We start from the raw sequence: 17,738 nt of genomic DNA, 5'->3' as shown, positions 1-17,738 counted from the left end.
ACCAATATTTCTCCTATATGCAATTATGATGTATGCAAATGCGTGCATGTAAAAATGCAAATGACAATCAAAGTAAACTTAAGTCAGTATGGTAAAGAGAGATTTCAAGAGTAATTCCGATTAAAAGAAACGAAAGATAATAATTAGTATCATGGGTATCCATAACGTCATCAAACATTATCTACTCCATTATATTTTCATTATTTTACGGTGAAAATTTAAAATAGAAAGAGTAAAAGAAATTCCTTCATGTGTACCTAGTCAGAGGATATACTCTTACGTGTAAGGCTCTACCTAGGAAAAAGTTGCTCACAGTATTCTATATGTTGAGTTTGGGTTAAACATGGAGCTAAAGGTTCCCAAATAGGTCCTCACTGTCGTCCACACGGACTAGCAAGGCACCTCGGTCCCCACCCATTACAGGCTTCAAATGGACTATGTTCAATCTGAGTGGGAGTCTTCACTAGCTCATGCAGAGGTTATCACCTCACGAGAGCGTAGCTACTAAGTTCCCTTCTAACAAAGGATATAGCTCGAGTAGAAGGCTTATTCATGAATGCAAGATGTGTCATGTGTGTGAAGGAATATATCGACCTTGGACCAATAGTCTCACATCCCTTTATCCTAAATTCCTCACAATTATTAAAAACAATAAAGTAACAATAACAAAATGAATAAATGCATTAAACAAAAGTATGCAAAATAAACCATTAATACTAAAGGGAACACTAAATTCTTTAAGGCTTAGGATAACTTATAATTAATTAATGCTTCGACTCTCTATGTCTCCAATGGAGTCATCATTTGTCGTAACATGTGGGTTCGAGAACCTGTCCGCTAGACGCGAGTAATATTAAGGAGTCGCCACCAATCTTTTTCTTAGGTACAATTGGCCACCTATTGACTTGGTTCTAATCGACGAGGTCCTAAATTAATTTTAGGTCCATCAAAAGAACGATAAACTGGTCTATGATTTTTTTAGAGTTGGGTTTGGGAGTGCGGTTACGCACGAGGAAGGATTAGCACCCCCATGACGCCCATTCTATCAATGGTACCACTTAATTATAGGTTATCCTATTTGAGCCTTAATTCTTTAATTTATTCTATTATGTTTCCTTAATCATCATTTATTTATTTTTATCCTTTATTTTATTAGTAAATTAAAATATTTTATTTAGTTTTACAGGTGTGACGTGAACATGATGCGCTTGTGAAATGCATGGTATAAAATCCAAATAATGTTGGACGAAAACCTTTTATTGAGGATATTTCCTGGATCTGTCCATCATACTATTGAGATCCAGGGATATTTTATCACCTAGGGAATTATCCGAAAAATTGGCCTTTGCAAATTTGATAAATAAATTCCATCATCGGGGTAATCATTTGCGTTTTTTTGAAAAATAATATTTCGTGAATAAGGACTTATTACAAGCAAAAGCATTTTATTATAGATATTCTCTGTACGCTCCCATTGTACTTGTGGGATCTGGAGATATCTTTTCACTGGGGGAATTTTTAGAAGAAAACTCATATTCGCAAGATCTTTCGAAAAATCCCATCATTGGAACATATACTCATGTACATAAAGTATCTACATGCCATGACATTTAACAATGCAATAGTGATGTGTGATGTGTTTATGAAATTTAATATTTGTTTCTAAACCTTCCAATATCTTCTTTGTTATTTCTTTAAGATTTACTTTTTATTATTTCTCTTTATAGGCATGTATATTATGAATTACCTTTTTTTTGTTATTTAGGTGTCTATCTATTTTACTATATAGATTTTCTTTTTACCTAAACTCTATATCCTTTAAGCAAGATATCTCGTTTTATAGTTATTATTATTTATGTATATTTTTTTAATTAACTTCTTCCTTTTTTATTATTGTCAGTTAAAATCCTACTACGCAAGTATAAGTATCGAATAGATAGTATACTAACAAGCAAGGTATCGATCCCACAGGGAATTGATTTAAAACTTTACTAAGTACTAAAATTAGAACAATTTAATCTTATCCAAACAATCAAAATTAATTAACCAAATTTTAGACTAAAAGAAAAATCAAAATAATAATAACTAAAAAAATATCAAATCAAATAAGTTTAAGATTACAATATCCCTCACACTTCATCTAACTCTTACCTCTCTTCCTTAACTTATTTCAATGGGTTGAATTACTAACCTAAAGTCCTAAATTACTTATAAGGGTCTCCCGACTCATCTTATAAAAATATCTATTTTAACCAAAACACTATATCCCTATGTGAATTGAAATTAAAATAGACTCATTAAATTCAGGCTCTAATTTGACTACATATGGTAAATAGGTATATCCCTATCCTATACGCAAATCAATTAATATAATCATATGCTATCCCAATTTTAGTCTACACTAAACTCCCTTTCCCAAGTTTGCTTAGGTTCCTAAATCAATTTCACTAGTGGCCAAGCAATTAAAAGCATTAAGAACAAATTGGAATAAACAATTCAAATCCCATTAAAGATAAGTAAAAAAGAGATTAAAAACTTAGATTACATGTCAGTTCAATTGCAATCCTAGAAAAAGAAAATTAGCTACTCATAATTGTAAAATAAAATAATATTATATAAAATTCAACCATTGAAAGTAACAAGAACAATAAAAGCCAAGGAAGAAAACAAAACAATGTTTGTCGCCTTGATCTCCAAGTTTCAGCCCCAACTTCTAGCTTCTTGAATCTCCAAAAGTTGTCTCCAATGTTGTTCAACATATCCTATTTATACTAATAGACTTAACCTAAAGTTCCTTAAGTTTACCTAGGGTTTAATTGGGCTTAAAAGTGTAATAAGAGGCCCAAAAATCAATTATTAGTCTTTAAAAATTTCCATTCCCAGCACAATACATCTGGCCATTTTCTGATGCGATTTTCTCTATCTTCAAAGCAGAACTGGGCAAAGTTATCCTCATGAAAGTTGTAGCTCTGTCTCTTAGCTTTCCAATGGTCTAAGAATTGCATCATTTTGAGTTTTGTATCTCGAGATATGGCCAAATACTGAAGCATATGCAAGCAAATTCTAGGTCTTTCAACACTTTACTTTCCAAAATTAAGCCCAATCACTTTTAATCCTAAAAAAAATATAAAAACTAATAAATAATAACCAAATTAAAAGGAATAACATAAAATTAAAATATCTCACTTAAAAATAAACTAATTATAAAAACAACTAAAAATAAGTAAATTATAATTGAAAATCGAGGACTTAGCTAATATTTAATAATAAAATCGAAATAAAATAATTCTATAAAATAGAATTATCAATTATCTGTCGTTTTCTTGTTTTTAATAACCATTATAAATCTATTTTTTGTAACTAAATATTTACCTTTTATATGTTAAATGTATTCATTATTAGGAATTTACCATCATTGAATATTTTATTACTTTTATTTATCAATTTGTTATCATGAACATTATTATTTTTCATAATTCTATATTTATCTTTTGACACCTTAAGTAAATATATGTCATTTGTTCTCTTACATTTATTATTATATTTTTTTTGTTTATATCTTGACTAATTGAGTATATATAATTTTTATTTATTTAGAATTAGAAGCATTGAAATCCAAAATTAAGACCCTCCCATCGTATTGGTGGAGCCTTAATCAAAATTCCTTACCTAAAGAAATTCATTCGGAATTGCAACTCTTCGCATTCCGAACAAACATCTCATCACTGGTATTAAGTAAATAATCATCCTATTTATATTAGTATTTTTTTATCTTATCCTATTTTCATTCTCTCTCTCTATTTGTATCCATCCCTTTTTTACATAAAGCTATCTACTTCAACCAATTTGGATACCTTCATATTTTTTTCATTACATTTTAATTTTAATTCTTCCTAATTCATTTTCATTCCTCTTTTATATCTATATAAACTTACATAACTATGTATTTTATGATCATGTCTAACATTTCACCTTTCTTCCTAGACATATTCTACATCCAAATGTACATTTCTTTTCTATGTATATATTTTCAATCTAAATAAATCTATTTCTACCGCTAAATGTTTACTTTTTCTATATTTTATATCTACCTAAATCTATTTTTTTGTAATTAAATGTCTATTTATTTATTTTTTAAATATGCTTTTATAACTAAATAATTTTTTCTGCTTAATTTTTTCATTTTTTCCTATGTAATTGAATATATGTTTTTATTATTTTTCTATCTACTCAAATCTATTTTATATTACTAAATATTTTATTTTTATTCTTATCTATTTTTATAATTTCCTACTTCAGTAATTTTTTTTCTCAGTACTTCTAATTCATACTACAACACTAATATATTTTATTTCTAGTATTTTACTATTATTTTCATAAACTATATTAAGAAAATTTTTTAAAATTAAACCAATCAACACAAATACCCAAAGCACAAGCCCAAAAAATTAGAGATCTGAAACTTACCCAAAGCTTGAGCCTAGATTAGCCTAAGGAAAACCAGATCAGTAGAAAGCCCACAAGTTTTCTTCAAGAGCTCAACCCCCCTCTTGCAAAACGCACCATTTTGGATGACCAGGGAAGTGATCTTGCTCTTCCTTAAGTGACGTTGTTTGGGGCTACTCTAGCTGCCAAGGAAACCTCATCAAAATGATGCCATTTTATCCTCCCTAACCCTAGTATATAAGCTTTCTTTTCTCTCTTCTTTCCCCATTTCCCTCTTTCGTTTCTTTCTTTACCCGGTGTCCTCTCCCTTCGCTCTAAACTCAAACCCTAGCTTTTCCTCTTTTCCCTCTCTCTTATCCCCACCGGCGATCGAAAGATTGGAAACATAAACTCCTTTAAATCTATCTAATTCAAAAACAAAAAACAAATGCTAGAACCTTAACCTATAGTCGCTCCTTTCTCCGCTTCACACCATCGCCACTATCACTCATAGCTTTTTGTTTTTGGTTTTGTTTCTTTGGCTTTTTCTTTTTTTTTTATTTTTTGTGGTTTTGATTGTGGTTTTCGGCTGATAGTAAACAAGGAAATCTAGGGTTTTTTGGCTCTCCAGTTTTCAGAAAAGAAAAGAAAGGATTTTTTTTTTGGGATTTCTTTGATTCTGCCTTCTTTCTTTTTTTTCTCCTCTTTTTTTTTTTTATTTGGGAAATGGGAAGCTTTATAGCTGCCTTTTGATGTTGGGGATGCAGCCACTTGTGCATCCCCAGCATCGCAAGGCCTCTGCTAGACAAGGATTTCTCACTTTTGGCAAAGCACAACCGTCTTGGCAAGGTGCAAAATCCACCCTATCGTATGGTCCAGCAAGACATCTTTTCTTCTTTTTTTTTTTTTTGTTCTTTTGATTTCTAGAATGTTCTTCATTTTAATTAGCTTCATTTACTTTATTAATTTTAATTTTGTTTATGTGGTTTAATCCTTTTTTGTCAAATTATTCCCACCGGGCTTGTTTGTTTAGACATTGTGCCTAATTGTTAGACCCAATGGTAAGTTTCCTATTACCAGGCCCCAAACAGTTTCATAAGACCGAGCCTAGTGTCACAGCCCAATTCCCAGGCGATGACCAGCGCAATTGTCACGACCCAAATTCCGGGCCATGATCGGCGCATGGGCCTAATGGACGTAGTCTACTAAGCCCAAGCAAGCCTACTATTTATCCTGCTCATTACTCCATCAAATATTGCTAAGTCACATTTTATAACTTTGGATCAAAATGGTGATGAACATTGCCAACTCGTACTGGCGCTACTCATTTAAGATATACATACATTATCTACATCATGTATTCTCATAATTTACATTAAGTTTGTCTATACATATCAAAAGGAGACTCAATGTCCAGCGAAAAAACTCGACAAACATACAGCTACTGAATGCTGAGACACCTACCAATAGTCGAGTCTACAAAGGCACCTCGACCTAGTTACAACTGCCTCATAATCTGAAAACATGAACTTGAAAACGGTGAGTATAAACCCAGTGAGTGAACAAAGAAGGGAACAAGCAATTGATAAGGAAGAATTTGGAAATCATGATGCACTTGTTTTGAAAACAATGCAGTTTGGTATAATTTCTTTCTTAAACCCCCTTGTTTTGGACATTGATCAGTGGACTCTTAGTATTGAAAAGACCCATGCTCAATCATGAAGATAAAGGAGTGGAGGAAATTATATCAGAACCCGAGCAAGGTAGCAACGTGACAGCACGTTTCTCACTGCAGAAAAAGGCATTCTTGGTTTGCATATGGTTCGGTTTTTCAAGAATATCCTCCACTACATGGGTCCAATTGACATGCTTGTTGGGTCATTAGAAAGCTAAGAGGTAGGGCTACGACTTTACTGTCTACCACTTTGCCCCGTTCTGATCGAAATGTTGTCAAAATTGCTGTCAAAGTGACAGTACTGTACCACCACCAAGAATTTCTAGCGGCAGCGAGAATCCATTTCGCTGCAACCAAATTCTTTGTTGCAATGAACACCAATTTGACAATACTTAGCAATTTTCAATGTTCAACATGCAAGATTCACATATGCAAAACCATATACCATACTCATGAACCTTGATTTCATAAACATCGATGTATATATATAAATGCATAGATAAACACCAATATTAGTATAATCACACCTGGCTCATGTACATCCCCCCACATCGTGCACATACCCGGCGCCATCATGTGCATCCCCCCACATCGTTCACAATTAGTGCCATCGTGTACATCTTCCCACATCATGCACACGGGCACTATCATTATCCATCTCTCACACCGCCATTATCACCGGCATGTGCATTCCCCCACATCGTGCACACACACGGTTATAGTCATCATACACAATGTCAATTATCATGCACAATATATATATATATATATATCATCATAATGAAATAGTGCATGAATCCATAACAACCACATTTCACAACTTAAAACCATTTAGCAAAAGCTTGTTCCCAAGGCACTTGTTTTAAGAAAAAGTTGTATAAAATCATTCAAGTTCTTTGTACAAAACAGTCACGATCCAAAAATGATTTTGAGATGCAGTTTACTCACCGGTAGTAGTTGAGTGTTTAGCCAACTCTAACCTCCCTAATGGTCCAATTGGGATAATGGGGCTTCGTTGGAACCTACCATCAAATTAACATCACCATAATGTCAATTCATACTTATAAACCCTAAAAGCTACCCCTTAGCTAGCTTTCAATTGTCATTTTAAATGACTATCTATTCCCACTGTCCTTGTCACAATAGAGTCAATACACAATCTCAACAATAAACCCACAATTCAATCACTAAACATTATCAACACTTAAAACCCAATGCTAATTTACTACTCACCTTGAAGTTTAGTAACTTTGAATTTCTTTCCAATAATTCCCAAGCTATTATAGGGCTTTTTCTCTCTTTCTCTCTCTAAACACCTAGCTAGTGAGAGAAAGTATGGAAACAAGATTTTTCAAGGGTTTTAAAGATAAAGAGTGGAAGAGCATAAGGATTTATGAAAGGGTGCACCAAAAGCATGAAAATTTAAGCTAATTTGAGAAAGGTTATAAAGCTTGATATCAAGCTTCCATGGAGGATGGAAGCAACGTGAAAATGAGAAGAAGAAGAAGGAGAAAGGCTGCTGGAAAAAATGTGAGTAGCTGCTGGAAGCAAGATGCTTATAGCCCAAGCTTATCCAATTCCCTTAGAAATTACGAAAATGCCCTTTTGCAAGTTAACTTGTTTTTCTCCCATCCTTTCTGCAATCTTTTTATTCTTTTGACACTGGGACAAGGTCCACAATGATCTAAACTACTCGGGTTTACGAAAACTTAAAATTTTGACTCGATATGCAAAATGACCATTTTACCCTTTTTGTTTCCTTCCATTTTAACTTAGTCATCCCATCACTCATTTAACTCCAATTTCCTTCTATTACCTTCTTCTACACATGTACAAACAAGGTATAAAGTTTGTACTCCAACGCGGTGTCTCCATAATATTTAAAATATTTACTTGCCCGCGTTATCTTTATTTAATAAAGATACGCGGCCTTATTAATGTCATTTTTCGTCAAAATTCTTTCATTCTTCTCCTCCCCCACTTAGATTGACCATGTACTCCTTCTTCATGAAAAATTTTGATACTGAATAAAATATTAATATTTTAATATTATTTTATTAATAAAATATTATTTTATTTCAAAAATTTCTTCTTGCCTCATCTTGTCTCCATGGCACCAAAAATATCTTATTATGCCTATTTAGACCTTAAAATACCATAAAACCTTCTTTTACGAGCTTTTTGGAGAAAATGACGAAACTACCCCTGGCCCATGTTGTTGCGTCTATGCGTAGTTGTGTGCCTATAAGGGTTAAGGTATCACATTCTCCCTCACTTAAAGAAATTCGGTCCCCAAATTTAAATTCAACTATAAGGTAGCATACCTCTAAGCATAAAAGAGATGGGGATACTTTGTTCGCATCTCCTCCTCGGCTTCTCATGTCACCTCCTCACTGGTCTGATTTTGCCATAACACCATTACCAAGGCTACATTTTTCGAATGGAGCTTCTTGACTTGCAGATCAAGGATAGCTACCGGTTGCTTCTCATAGGTTAGATCATCGTTCAACTGGATGGTTTCATACCGTATTACATGTGATGGATCCGGGTTGTACTTCCTAAGCATTGACACATGAAACACAAGATGAATATTCGAAAGGTCTGGCGATAATGCCGAACAATATGCCACTACTCCAACCCTTTCTAAGATCTCGAAAGGTCCTATATATCGAGGGCTCAACTTTCCCTTCTTGCCAAACCTCATTATCCCTTTCGTTGGTGAGACCTTCAAAAAGACATGATCTCCCACTTGAAACTCCAAGTCCCTCCGTCTATTATCATCATAGGAATTTTGTCTACTTTGTGCTGTTAACATCCTTTGACGAATCATGCGTATTTTCTCTGTCACGACCCGAAACTCCCATCGAGCCCGTGACAATCGCCGCGACGTCCCGATAGACATTCATTACCTGGAATGTCAATCGAAACCTCGCAAGGCTTAACATCAGTTTTTCTCACTTCCCCTGTGAGTATTAGTCACTAAAATTATGTTTTGAGAGATTATAAACTATTTCCAAATCAAAACAATAGAAAAACAATTTTTTTCTCACAAGGGCATTTTGGTCATTTTTTCTCAAAAAACTCGAAATCCGCTAAAAATGTAGTATACGAGTACCAAACACATAATTCATAATCAAAAATAAGTTTAAACATCTAAAACCTTCATTTAAAATGAAATTATGATTATTTGGATATAATAAAAAAATAAAAAAAAATATTTAATAAAATATTCTATTTTCTTATAAAATAATATTTTTTAAAACACTGCGTAAATAATTTTTTTACTGCGTAAAAGCAAAATAAATTCTGACATACAGTAGTACAGATAACTAGAGTATGAAATTTAATTTATAGTGACATGTGGATTCCCAAATGACAAAAATGAACGAAGGCTGCAAACCTACAGTTTTTGAGGAAGTAAAGCCAACTGTAGCCTTCGACGATATTAGTTATCTACAGCCTATACTGAGCCTGAAATGGGTGAAAAGGAGGGTGGTGAGATTATAAAATCTCAGTGAGTAAACAAATACCATTTAAAATATCTAAAGCTGAGTAAATGGAGACAGATAAAATAGTTTAACATACTATAATTTATCACTTTTCAACTTGTTTCAACTAAATAAAATCAATTCATATAAATCGAGTAATCTACATGGCTTATGAATTTCTTAAAACTTTGGCTCATGCCAAAATCATTCTCATACCCAGTTATCAAGGATGCCTTGATTGAGGGCTATCCCAATCGAGTCTGCCAAGGCTGTTAAAATTTCGTATACACATAAACATATTTTTATTTTGAAAACATAGTCGTTCCTTGGCGTTGGCTGAGTTCACCCTCACGTGGTGGTTTGGCGTGAAGTGACTCTAAAGTTATACCTCAAAAGTTACCCTACTCGCCTCTCCAACCAAGGTAAAATATAGCGGGATTCTGCACCCCTTTAATAGGCTGGTCCACAAAAAACCCGCCCACTGCAGCAAGTTAAACCCACCATACAATAAAATTCAACAGCATGACATGGTAATTATTTTATTTTATTTTACGGCCTTTCAGGGCAAATCAACAATTTATACATTTTCAACACATTTATCAAATCAACCATACATGCCAATATTGCCATAAGCCAATCAATTAGAATCATGAATTTACAACACACAAAAACAACAGTCTCCAATTACTCTATTTTTAAACTATCATTCAATTTTAAAACAATTTTATGAAATTATTTCATTAAATCACATTTTGTTTATAAAACTGAAAAATTAATCAGTTAATTCATTTTCCATAAAATTCAAAAAATCGGATACAACATACTTTAGATAATTAAGAAGATAGTAAGTTTACTCACAATGTCTTAAGTGTGGATTTTCGAAGTACTCTGACTACTGGTCCTTGGATGTAATTTCCTTGCTTTTATCGGAGGACTCACCACCTTGACATATTACAAAATCGAGAAACTTACTACATTGGTACTAAATCGAAATTAAACTAATTTAGACTACTAATGAATGATATGGAATGCAAAATGCACAGGTAACCATCTAAACCCGATATTGGCCAAATTCGTCTTATCACCTGATTAATTGGCCAACGCGTCCAATTTAGCTCCAAATTGCTCCATTTCTTTTCTAGTACCTTAATTCACCAAACACAAGTCAAATAACCTAAAATTTGGCAAAAACCATCTTCACTTTTCTTCTTAGAATTTTCGGTCAATAATGGTGCATTAACACCGTGATTTTTCCTACTACTTTTTCACACCATAATTCATCATTTTTTAACCAATTCTCTTAAAACAAAAAATCAAATTCATCCTCACTCAATACAAGGTAGGTTCGGCCATTGATGGGTGATGGGGAAAATGAATTCTTTTCTTGTTGTTTTGCTTTTAGACATGGTAAACTAACTAAAAACACTAACATAACTTGAAATCAAATCAATCCAACATCATTCTCTCTCCATACCCATTCGGCTAGCCATGAATTCACCATGAAAACATGAAATTTAACCATGAAAAATAAGGAGAAATGCTTAAGGAAAATAGATTTCAAGTTTAAATTGAGAAATCCTACCTTTTTCACTTGTTTTCCTTGATTTTCCACACTTTTTCTCTTGAAATTCTCCACCTAGGGTTTGTTCTTTCTTTGTTTCCCTCTTTTCCTTGCTTGAACGAATATTTGGAGAGAAGTGAAAGGTTTATAGGCTGATTTTTAAAGGAAATAATAAAATATTCTAAGCTTGACAAGTGTCATTTTATTATTGGTCTATTTTTAAAACTTTAAAAATATAAACTTTTTATCTCCATCACATATATTTTCTCACTTATCCATAACATAAAAAGTCAATGGATGAATTCTATGAGCATGACAAGTGTTGGTGGTGTAAAATTATAATTTTGCCACTAGGGTGGCAAAATTACCATTTTACCCCTATGCTCTGAAAAATATCGGGATTACAATTTTTCACTTCTCAACCTTAAATCATACTCCAATAAGTCAAATTTGATCAAAATCTTTCAAAAAAATTCCCATTTTGTCCTCGAGTGGCAAAATTACCATTTTACCCCTAGATAGTGAAATTTTCGGTTTGACCCCAAATTGATCCTCGAACTCCAAATCACCATTTTAAATCATTCTTGGACTGTAAAATTTTCAATTTCACCCTAAAATCTCTATTTGATCTAGTTCGAGGCTTAAATCAACTTTGTTGTACCTCTAGATACAATACCTACTTTTGTAAATTTTTTGGGACTCTCCTAGCATGCAAACATGTTATCCATCACATGTATGTCATGACAAGTATTTTATAAGGTCAGGCTTTACATTCTTGGTGGCGTCCTGCACCAACTCAAGCCCCAAGAGTTTCCTTTCTCCCACTTCTAGCCATCCAATAGGTGACCTGTACCTCCTTCCATATAATGCTTCGAATGGTGCCATTTGGATGCTAGTTTAGAAACTGTTGTTGTAGGCAAACTCCACTAAGGGTAAATATCAATCCCACCTGACCCTAAGGTCTATTACACAAGCCCTCAACATATCCTCCAATGTCTGAATGGTCCGTTCAGACTAGCCATCGATTTGCGGGTGGAAAGCCATGCTAAAATCCAACTTAGTGCCCAATGCTTCCTGCCACTTTTCCCAGAACCTACTGGTGAATTGTGCTCCTCTGTCAGATACTATAGAAATAGGAATGCCATGCAGCCGTATTATCTCATCTACATAAAGCTGGGTGTACTAGGCGGCCCCATATGTAGTTTTGACCAGAAAAAAATGGGCTGATTTCGTTAAACGATCTACTGTGACCCAGATTGCGTTATAACCCCCACTAGTCCGAGGCAAACCTGTTACAAAGTCCATGGCAATATGCTCCCACTTCCACTCAGGCACTGGTAATGGCTATTGTAGCCCTGCAGGCCTTTGGTGCTCGACCTCAACCTGCTGACAAACCAAGCTCTTAAAGACGAACTCAACTACATCTTTCTTGAGTCCTTCCCACCAATATACCTCATTCAAATCTTGATACATCTTTGTAGCCCCTGGATGTACAACATAGGCTGCCATGTGAGCTTTCTCTAATATTTCTCTCCTCAATTCATTATTATCCGACGCATAAAGTCTGGTTCCATACCTCAATACTCCATCCGTGCCTTTAGTAAACATATTTCCTTTCCTTCCTTGAGGGTCCTTCAAAGCCTTAGCTACGAACTCATATTTGCTTTGTGCTTCTTTGATCCGGTCCATTAAGATAGGCATCACTCTAAAATGTGCTAGCAATGCATTTGCCTCCGAAACTTCCAAATGCACACCCATGTCTCCCAAACTATGGATCTCCCTAATCAAGGATCTCTTATCCGCAGAGATATGTGCCAAGCTCCCCATCGATTTTCGACTCAAAGCATCTACCACCACATTTGCCTTACCGAGATGGTAAAGAATAGTACAATCATAATCTTTTAGCAACTCCATCCATCTTCGTTGCCTCAAATTAAGATCCCTTTGCTGAAATATATATTTCAAGCTTTTGTGGTCCATATATATCTCACAAGTCTCACCATACAAATAATGTCTCCACATCTTTAAGGCAAACACTATTGCTGCCATCTTCAAATCCTGTGCAGGGTAATTCTGCTCATACTTTTTAAGTTGCCTAGATGCATACACAATCACCTTCCCCTGCTGCATTAATACACACCCTAAACCAACCCGTGATGCATCACAAAATACCGTGTAACCCCTTATGCCTTACGGTAGGCTTAATACCAGAGCTGTAGTGAGACAGGTCTTAAGCTTCTCAAAGCTATTCTCACAAGCATTTGACCACTCAAATTTTGTATCTTTACGTGTCAGTTTAGTTAGAGGGGCAACTATTTTGGAGAAGTCCTTCACAAAACGACGATAGTAGCCAGCCAAACCCAAAAAGCTTCTAATCTCTGTAATTGAGGTTAGCCTTGGCCACTTTTCCACTGCTTCAACTTTCTTTGGATCAACTTGTACTCCATGTTTAGATACCACATGCCCCAAGAATGCAACACTTTCAAGCCAGAATTCACACTTGGAGAACTTGGCATACAATTGATGTTCTCTTAAAATTTAGAGCACTATCTTAAGATGCTGCTCATGCTCATCTCGACTCTTCGAATTGATCAAGATGTCATTAATAAACACCACCACAAACTTGTCCAAATAAGGTTTGAACACCTTGTTCATCAAATCCATAAAGGCCGCAGGGGCATTCGTAAGCCTAAATGACATCACCAAGAACTCATAATGTTCATATCTTGTTCGAAATGCAGTCTTGGGTATATCTTTATTCAACATCCTCAACTGATGGTACCCAGATCGCAGATCTATCTTGGAGAAACATTGTGCCCATTGTCGCTGATCAAATAGATCATCTATTCTTGGGAGAGGATACTTATTCTTTATTGTCACTTTATTAAACTGTCAGTAATCAATACACAGCCTAAGTGACCCATCATTCTTCTTCACAAATAACACCGGTGCTCCCCATGGTGAGACGTTAGGACGGATGAAGCCTTTATCCAATAAATCTTCTAACTGATCCTTAAGCTCTTTAAACTCTGCAGGTGCCATTCTATATGGGGGTATGGATATAGGTCTAGTGTCGGGAATCAAATCTATGCAAAATTCAATCTCCCGCTCGGGAGGCAAACCTGGTAGTTCCTCGAGAAATACATCCATGAACTCATTCACCACCGACACTTGGCTTATATCTTCAACCTTCACTTGAGTATCTTTTACCACAGCCAAGTATCCTAAACAACCCTACCTCAATAACCTACTGGTAATCATGGTTGATATCAAATTGGTTGGAGCATTACTCCTATCCCCCTAAATATTGAATGAGGGTTCACTAGGAAAATCAAATCTCACCAATTTATGATAACAATCCACACTGGCATGGCAGGGTGATAGCCAATCCATTCCCAAAATCACGTCAAAGTCTAAGGTGTCTAACACCACTAGATTCAATAAAGTGTCTTTTTCCTTAACTCGTACTACACAAGACTCATATTCCCACTCAGCCACAAATACCTCCTTTAAAGGAGTAGACAATACTAATTGTTCTTCTCTCCTAACACGATCTTTACCCAAACAAGATGCAAAACATGGAAAGACAAAAGAGTGGGTAGCACCAAGATCAAACAAAACTTAAGCATTCATATTACAAAAGGAAAGAGTACTTGAGACCACGGCATTAGATGTTTGGGCCTCCTGCGGTGTTAAAGCAAACACCCTTGCTTGACCCCTACCGGCAAAACTCTGATGTCCGGAACCAAATGGCTTGCCCTGAGAAGAAGTACTAGAACCTCTACCTTTAGATCCACTAGCCTCCCGACTAGATGAGGCAACAACTGAAGAAGCAGACGAAGCTGGCTGGGTGGAGCCACGAACAGAATCTGGTGATTGATGTGCCATCGGACAATTCCTCTTAATGTGTCTAGGTTGACCACACCCAAAACAAACTCTCTCATTACGAAAGCATCGTCCATTATGTCGTCTCCCACAAGTATCACAAGGGTGGGTGACTTGACTACCCTGTCTAAAATTTTGTTGCCTCCCAGAACTAAAGGTTCTCTGTCCCACCCCAATATTAGCGCCGGATGAGTCACTCTCCCTTTGGGGCAATCGTGAGCCCCTTTGTGGACCCTGACAACTAGAACATGACATCCCACTGCTGAAATCACGACGGCCTTGATAACCCTCTATCTTGGTCCTTTTTGCTCTATCTCTTGCAGCCATACTCTCACTGGTCCTCATCTTAATCCGCTGAGCACAATCCACTGCTGCGAAGTAGGTATTGAAATCTCGAGATGCCATAGCCCTAAACAACAGCTCCATTAACCCATCCACAAACCTCTAAATCCTCATCTCCTCGGCAGAAACGAGGTAAGGAGCATACCAAGCCAGTTGCGTGAATTTGATGTCGTATTCTGACACAATCATACTCAAAGGCTGCACCAAAGTCTCAAACTCTCTAGCTCTAGCGTTACGTACACTAAGTGATAGAAATCGATCCAGAAAGGCTGTACTGAACTCACTCCAAGTCAACGTTCTACGTCTGTCGATCTGCCTCTACATAAGGAGCTATACCACTCCTTCGCCACATCCTCTAATTGAAAGACGACTAGCTCGACTGATCTAACACTAGAGCATCCCAAAGCTTTACATATTTTTTCCATCTTATCTAAGAAGATTTGGGGCTTCTCCGATGCATCAGACCCTGAAAATGACAGAGCCTTGAGCTTAAGAAAATCAAGAAGATAAATCTCTAAGGGTCCCCTCTCAACCTCATGATGTTGGCGATCGACTTGTCCTTGGGACCTAGGGGATTCTTGTACTGTAGGTCTCCACTCTACCACCTTCTGTATATCATCCATACGGGCTGCCATCATCTCTACAACCCGATTAACTCCCTGCAAACCTGCTACCAAGTCCTCAATGGTAATGCCCCCAGTGGGCTGTCTATCCACATCTTCCGAGGACTGTCCCTCCTCTTGTCTACTCATAGGAGTATCCGCCCTCACCGGCCTAGTGGCCCTACTACGTCTACCCCAACCTTTCAGGATGGATGCCTATGGCCTATCTATCATCTCATTAGAGGCATCTTGTTCCCCCATCTGTCTTGAGGCAGCTCGTGTCTTAGGCGGCATTCTTACCTAGACAAGAGCAAACACTTGTTATTACATACATTTATAATCATACTTAAGGTAAAAATGTGGTTTCTAAGATAGGGAATTTATGAGGTCTCTTAGTCGTAAAATGTGTCGCAGTTCACACTTTACAACTGAAGTTTCCATATAAAGACCCAACTCTCCGCTGGACCAACAAAGGAAGTCCTAAGACCTAGACAACCTAGGGCTCTGATACCAACATTTTCACGACCCAAATTTTAGGCCATGACTGGCGCATGCGCTCAATGGACGTAGTCCACTAAGCCCAAGCGAGCCTACTATTTATCCTGCTCATTGCTCCATCAAATATTGCTAAGTCACATTTTATAACTTTGGATCAAAATGGTGATGGACATTGCCAACTCGTACTGGCACTACTCATTTAAAATATACATACATTATCTACATCATGTAGTCTAATAATTTAAATTAAGGTTGTCTATACATATCAAAAGGAGACTCAATGTCCAGCAAAAAAACTCGACGAACATACAGCTACTGAATGCCGAGACACCTACCAATAGTCGAGTGTGCAAAGGCACCTCGACCTAGTTACAAACTGCCTCGTAATCTGAAAACATGAAGTTAAAAATGGTGAGTATAAACCCAGTGAGTGAACAAGGAAGGGAACAAGCAATTGATAAGGAAGAATTTGGAAATCGTGATGCACTTGTTTTGAAAACAATGCAGTTTGGTATAAATTCTTTCTTAAACCCCCTTGTTTTGGACATTGATCAGTGGACTCTTAGTATTGAAAAGACCCATGCTCAATCATGCAGATAAGGGAGTGGAGGAAATTATATCAGAACCCGAGCAAGGTAGCAACGTGACAGCACGTTTCTAACTGCAGAAAAAGGCATTCTCGATTTGCATATGGTTCGGTTTTTCAATCATATCCTCCACTACATGGGTCCAATTGACATGCTTGTTAGGTCATTAGAAAGCTAAGATGTAGGGCTACGACTTTACTGTTTACCACTTTGCCCCGTTCTGATCGAAAGGTTGTCAAAATTGCTATCAAAATGACAGTACTGTACCACCACCCAGAATTTTTGGCGGCAGAGAGAATCCATTTCGTTGCAGCCAAATTCTTTGTTGCAATGAACACCAATTTGACAATACTTAGCAACTTTCAATGTTCAACATGCAAGATTCACATATGCAAAACCATATACCATACTCATGAACTTTCATTTCAGAGACATAGATGTATATATATAAATGCATAGATAAACATCAATATCAGTATAATCACACCCGGCTCATGTACATCCCCCCACATCGTGCACATAGCCGGCGCTATCATGTGCATCCCCCCACATCATGCACAATCAGTGCCATCGTGTACATCCCCCACATCGTGCACACGGGCACTATCATTATCTATCTCCCACACCACCATTATCACTTGCATGTGCATTCCCTCACATCGTGCACACACACGG

At 36.2% G+C, this 17,738-nt stretch overlaps 1 long non-coding RNA gene across 1 annotated transcript; it reads right to left on the bottom strand.

The window, feature by feature from the left end:
- LOC108663760 lies at nt 9,527–11,212 on the bottom strand. The gene is made up of 3 exons (XR_001929773.1): nt 11,171–11,212; nt 10,447–10,530; nt 9,527–9,571 (listed from the first exon to the last, which is right to left on the bottom strand). It is a non-coding gene; the product is annotated as an uncharacterized LOC108663760 (long non-coding RNA).

Source organism: Theobroma cacao, chromosome 10 (genome assembly GCF_000208745.1).
Source record: "Theobroma cacao cultivar B97-61/B2 chromosome 10, Criollo_cocoa_genome_V2, whole genome shotgun sequence".
Taxonomy (NCBI): Eukaryota; Viridiplantae; Streptophyta; class Magnoliopsida; order Malvales; family Malvaceae; genus Theobroma; species Theobroma cacao.
This window is presented reverse-complemented; position numbering and strand designations above follow the sequence as displayed.